The sequence below is a fragment of the Globicephala melas genome, chromosome 9 (assembly GCF_963455315.2).
Source record: "Globicephala melas chromosome 9, mGloMel1.2, whole genome shotgun sequence".
NCBI lineage: Eukaryota > Metazoa > Chordata > Mammalia > Artiodactyla > Delphinidae > Globicephala > Globicephala melas.
The window spans coordinates 39481906-39488067 of NC_083322.1; the positions used below are offsets into that span (position 1 = coordinate 39481906).

The 6162-nt window shown below is 39.8% G+C and overlaps 1 non-coding gene across 1 annotated transcript; it reads left to right on the forward strand.

Annotated features, from left to right (window-relative positions):
• Positions 1-596: 596 nt before the first annotated feature.
• LOC115853945 (U6 spliceosomal RNA) lies at positions 597-703 on the forward strand. Its single transcript, XR_004039790.1, has one exon. It is a non-coding gene; the product is annotated as a U6 spliceosomal RNA (small nuclear RNA).
• The last annotated feature ends 5459 nt before the right edge of the window (positions 704-6162 follow it).

Genomic DNA, 6162 nt, shown 5'->3' on the forward strand with positions numbered 1-6162 from the left:
AACAAATTCCATTGTATAATAATCCTCCTCCCTCCAAAGTTTAATGGGGAGAGCCAGTTAAATTGTGCAGGGTAAGTTTTCACATCCACTCACAAGAATCGCAATATTTCTCTTCTTTATCAGAAGGAAGGAGAGTGTGGCCGAAGCAATCCCACGGATTTCCAGTAAATCTTAACACTTAACTGACTGTCCCAAAGCCTGTCTACAGTCCAACAGTGAGAATTCTGGAAAACAAGTTACATTCTAATGCTTCAGTCTACATTGTCTCTTATGTAGTCTGAATGTTCGTAGAATCCAAAGTCAAAGCTAAGATTGTTTCTCCTGGAACATACGTAGACCAGACCCGTGTCTCCATTCTAAAGACTGTGTGATTCAAGAGTATTTAAATCAGTAGGCTTTACTGAGTGCCTATTATGAGCATCGTTTTACTTTAAACACACAATATAATGAAGTAGTAAACATATTAAAAACATGGAAGATTTGATATCTATCCTTGAGGAACTTACAACCTGACTCAGGAAATTAAAAAGAATACTGTACACAGAAACAAGAAAAATAGCTACAAGGCATAATGAAATAATCAAAATGTCACTGTGGTGCTCGCTTCGGCAGCACATATGCTAAAATTGGAACGATACAGAGAAGATTAGCATGGCCCCTGCTCAAGGATGACACGCAAATTCGTGAAGCGTTCCATATTTTGGGGACGAAGTGAGAGAGTGGCATTGACATATATACACTACCAAATATAAAATAGATAGCTAGTGGGAAGCAGCTGCATAGCACAGGGAGATCAGCTCTGTGCTTTGTGACCACCTAGAGGGTTGGGATAGGGAGGGTGGGAGGGAGATGCAAGAGGGAGGGATATGAGGATATATGTGTACGTATATCTGATTCACTTTGTTATACAGCAGAAACTAACGCAACATTGTAAAGCAATTATACTCCAATAACGATGTTAAAAAAAAATGTCATTGTGATAGGCTGAATATCGACTCTCCCAAAATGTTAACATCCTAATCCCTGAAACCTTTGACTTTACTACTTAACATGGCAGAAGGGAGTTTGCCCATGTGATTGATAATTCTGAAATAGGAGATTATCCTGGATTATATGGGTAGGTGCAAGAGAGTAGTAAGAGATATGAGGACGGAAGCAAGAGGTTGGAATGATGCAAAGAAAGAACCACAAGCAGGTGTCCTCTACCAGCTGAAAAAGGCAAAGAAATGATTCTCCCCTCAGAGTCTCCAGAAAAATCAGCCATGCCAATACCCTGACTTTAGTTTATGGACTTCTGACCTCCGGACTGTATGAGAAAAAATTTACATTGTCTTAGCTACTAAGTTTGTGGTTGGAAACTAATACAGCTATGGTATGATTTGAAAATATAAAGTTAGGCGGTAATATTGAATTAAATGAAGTATAATGGAAATGAATCATTGATGATGTTGATAACATTTTTATGTTAGACAGGAACATCTTCTCCTCAGTCTTTGTTTTCATGGAGAAGACTTTTATCTAACACATCCCCTCACTTCTGACCTTTTAATCACTCAGGCCCTGGTGATATAGAACGATGTCTCTGTTTACTTTGAAAAGAATATCTGGACATACTCAATTCAGTTCTGCCATTCTTGAAAAAGAGCTTCCTGGAGGGACAAGCATGTCCTGCTCTTCTTTCTCTTTCCTTGGGAAGGCTGGCCCAGGTGGTACTGCTATAACAGGTAGGGTGAGTCTACTAATTCTGGGGTACATTTAGCAGACCAATTTATCTTTCAAACTAAACTGCGTTCTCCAACCTTTCTCTATAACTAATAAGGTGATATTTTCTTGTTTCTTTTCTTTTTCTAAAATTCCCAATTATTCACAACCTGGGTAGGAAAAGAGAGGTGCAATTTTGGGGGGAGTCTCAAATTCTCCACTGCTAATATTTACAGAGTACATACCATATGCCAGGCACTGTAGAGAGCATTTTACATATCTCATTTCATCCTCACAAAGACTTTATGAAGCAAGTACTGATCTTAGCTGCATTTTATAGCTAATAAAACCAAGGCACAGGGCTTCCCTGGTGGCGCAGTGGTTGAGAGTCCACCTGCCGATGCAGGGGACACGGGTTCGTGCCCCAGTCCGGGAAGATCCCACATGCCGCGGAGCGGCTGGGCCCGTGAGCCATGGCCGCTGAGCCTGCGCGTCCGGAGCCTGTGCTCCACAATGGGAGACGCCACAACAGTGAGAGGCCCGCGTACCGCAAAAAAAAAAAAAAAAAAAACAAGGCACAGAGAGGTAAGTAACTCGCTCAAGGTCTCACAACTTCGAAGTGACAATGTTGTGATTCATGTCCAGGTCTTTCTCACTTCAAAGCCCAGGCTTTTGCACACTCTGCATATTGCCCTTCCTCCTGGAGGACATGAGGTTGGAACTGAACACTAATGACAATTCCTAAAGAAAGCTGTCTTCTTGGTATCAGTCTTGGTTTGATTTCTTTCTAAGAATTTTCTAAGAAACTTCTTTCTAGATATAAAGCTCAAATTGAGGGATTTCCCTGGTGGTCCAGTGGTAAAGAATCCACCTTACAATGCAGACGACCCAAGTTCGATCTCTGGTCAGGGAACTAAGATCTCACATGCTGCAGGGCAACTAAGCCTGTGCGCCACAACTACTGAGCTCACATGCCTCAACTTGAGAGCCTGCGTGCCGCAAACTACAGAGCCCACGCGCTCTGGAGCCCGCGTGCCACAACTAGAGAAGAGAAAACCCACACGCCACAACTAGAGAGAAGCCCATGCACTACAATGAAGAGCCTGAGTGCCACAACAGAAGATCCTGCATGCCTCAACGAAGATCCCGTGTGCCGCAACTAAGACCCGACGCAGTCAAAAAAATAAATAAAACAAATAAATAAATAATAAGTCTTAAAAAAAAAGAACTTCATTAAAAAAAGCCCAAATTGAAAAAAAAAATAGAAACTATAGATCACAGTAGCTTTATTCTATATACTTATTTAAATGCTATTAATCATCTGGGTCACTTATAACTTGCTTTCACATGAACACAGCCTAGACTTGATTACAAAAATAAAATCTCTTTGAAAAGATTTCATCATTTAAAATACAGTCACCCAGAAAACCTTTAATCTTCCATGTCATGGAACTATCCCCACTCAATCAGAAGCTGCCTAAGGGGTAATCTCAAACACTGATGCCTATGGCTGAAAATTAAGAAAGCAGACTTTCATCTCATTTGACCAGTTTTATTTCACTTTTGATTCCACCTCCTTCCCCTTCTCTTATCCTGCAGGCAGTGGACCATATATTTCTTACTTCATAGAGGATTTAATAGGTAGTCACAATTCCATAGCGGGATATCCCACAAAGCAATATTCTCCATGATAAATTCCAGCCATTTTTGACCCTCATCCTTCCTTTGAGAGCCATATCAACAATACTGATAAGACCTCGTATTACCATCTCAAGAGTATAACAAGGTTTAGACAATTGCTGTCTCAGCAAGATGCTGAGCTTTTGATTCATGTTTTTATAACAACAAGGCTGGATTACTACAATTTGTTGTTGGTATTCCTCCCAGAAAGCTCACTGCTTTGACTTGACTTTGTATAGAGGATTCGGCAGTCAGGGTGTTCAACAACAAATACAGAAATGCCTGCACATACCCTATCAGTACCACAAACACTATGTTGAAATAAAAAACTGGTTTGAAAAAGTGTAGGTACAGGTCCTTGCTTTTAACATGATGAAACAGTGAACCTTTTCCTTCCAGAAACAAGGCTTTCATGTATAACCATGGTGTAGAACTGACTGTGGCTCAAGAGGTCTAAGCTACTTTATAAGAATGCCATACTTCACTTGACTTGAGGCTCTGATCAGAAATCTGGGGACAATCTCTCTTTTCAAGAGCCAATTCCCACTTGCTAGCACACTTAGTTATATCTTACCAGAAGACACCTTCATTTAAAAAAAGTAATGTGGAGAATACAGCGCTCTATAATCTGCATTAATACCTTAGAGAAACTCAAATCACACAATGTACCAGTATATAAGTCTGACTGAGGAGTATTTCTTATTAATACTTGTAATTTCTGGATGAAGTCTCCTTCCATCTACTAGACCAGTACTTATCAAAGTTTGCTCCTGGAACCACCTACCTCAAGATCACCTGGAGTGTTCATTAAGAACACAAATTCCAGGGTTTTACTCTTAGAGTTATAATCTCTAGGGAATTTTTTAAACAAGCTTCCCAAGTGATCTTAATATATGCTAAAATTTGAGAACCTCTGTACTAGACACTGTAAACCCTGGGAGTGAACATTCACAAGTCTCATTCAGAACCTAGCATGCTGCCTGACCCTGGTAGGTAATCATGGTTCTGTCAATGATGTATGAATAAATGAACAGTTGATGAATCTGTATGGGGATTCACGAAGTCTAAGGCAGTGCCCCTCTATGCTCTTGTGATCTGCTCAGCACTTTTTTTTTTTTTTTTGGCTCAGCACTTCTGACAGGGGTTTAGATGCCACAGGTAGAGTTGGGAGATTGAGCAAAAAACAGAACACCCACCCAGTTAAATCTGAGTTTCAAAAAACAACAAATAATTTTCAGTATAAGTATTTCCCATGCAATACTTGGCAACTCTAGCCTTAGACTACATAGCCCTAGACTGACCCAATGTCTTCCCTTGGCTGATGTCCCCTCCCAACCACAAAGGGAACACGCACATACCTTGTACAGAGGATCTCCGCATGGAAGCCAGAATGCCTTCCTGTATACCTCCAGGAGAGCTGTCAGCTTTACCCCTGAGGAGCAGGGTGAGATTTTTCCTCCCAGTCTCGCTGCCACTGCCTGGACAAGGCCTTATCCAAGGGTGAGGCTCTTGTTTCTCTGATCCTCTGATAGCTCATCTATTAAAAAAGAAGTGAAAATGTTCCCTTGTACAAGTTGCTATGCTGATAATGTAACATGCATAAAGCTTAACAATGGTGCTTATTTTCTCACCTTCACTCTCTTCAGAGCTGTATCACCTTCACTTTCAACATTAACAGAGTACTATCACCATTATCAACTCATATACACACGTGCACACATGCACAAGCAAGTGTGCATACGCCCTCCCTTGCACGCACACACACACATGAGCATGCACACACACTTTTTTGGAGTTCTACTTATGCTCCAGGTAGGAGATTGGCACAATATAGCATGGGGGTCAAGAAAGAGAGGACTCTGAATCCATGCATTCAGATTCCATCTTTGCCATATATGTTTTCTGTGTGACTTTGGCTAGTTATCTAACCTCTTCAAACTTGAGTTTTTTCATTCGTAATATGGAAATAATAATACCTGATTTACAGGGTTATTGTAAAGATCAAGTACATTCATACAAGCAATCATGGTACATGCCTGTACATGGTGAGCTTCAGTAAGTATTAGCTATTAGATATTGTTATTTTATTATCATCATCATCACTGTATCCAATCCCGATATGTTCTTAAAACTCAGTGACCTCACAGGACCAACAAATACTTCCCCAAGTAATCCCTCTGACTTAGGACTAGAAAGACCCCCAAACGCCCATGTTTTATTCTCATTAGGAGCTGGGAAAATAGTTAAGTTATACTTCAGTAAACTGATTTCCATTCTCTGGAAATTTTTAAAGCATTCATGCTATTGAGACCGTTTTTTTTTTGTTTTTTTGAATTTTATTTATTTTTTTTACAGCAGGTTCTTATCAGTTATCTATTTTATACATATTAGTGTATATATGTCAATCCCAATCTCCCAATTCATCCCACCACCACCACCCCCCGCCACTTTCCCCCCTTGGTGTCTATACATTTGAGACGATTTTTTAATTGACCTAAATAACCACAAATAGAGAAATAGCTTAGAGTTCTTGTGATTCTACATTTATTTTGGTAACTAGTTGTTTGGATGAAAAAGCTTGTCCTTAGAAATTGTCTAAAGATCAAAATATGTAACCCATTACATTTTAAACATCTAAACATAGAAGATCATAACATGTCCATACTTAGAAAATTGTGACTCTCGCTGTCATTACTAATCAAAAATTTTGTAAGAAATATGTCTGACTCTTCCTCATTGCCCAACACTATCTCACCCAATGCCTTTTAGTTAGAATATTAA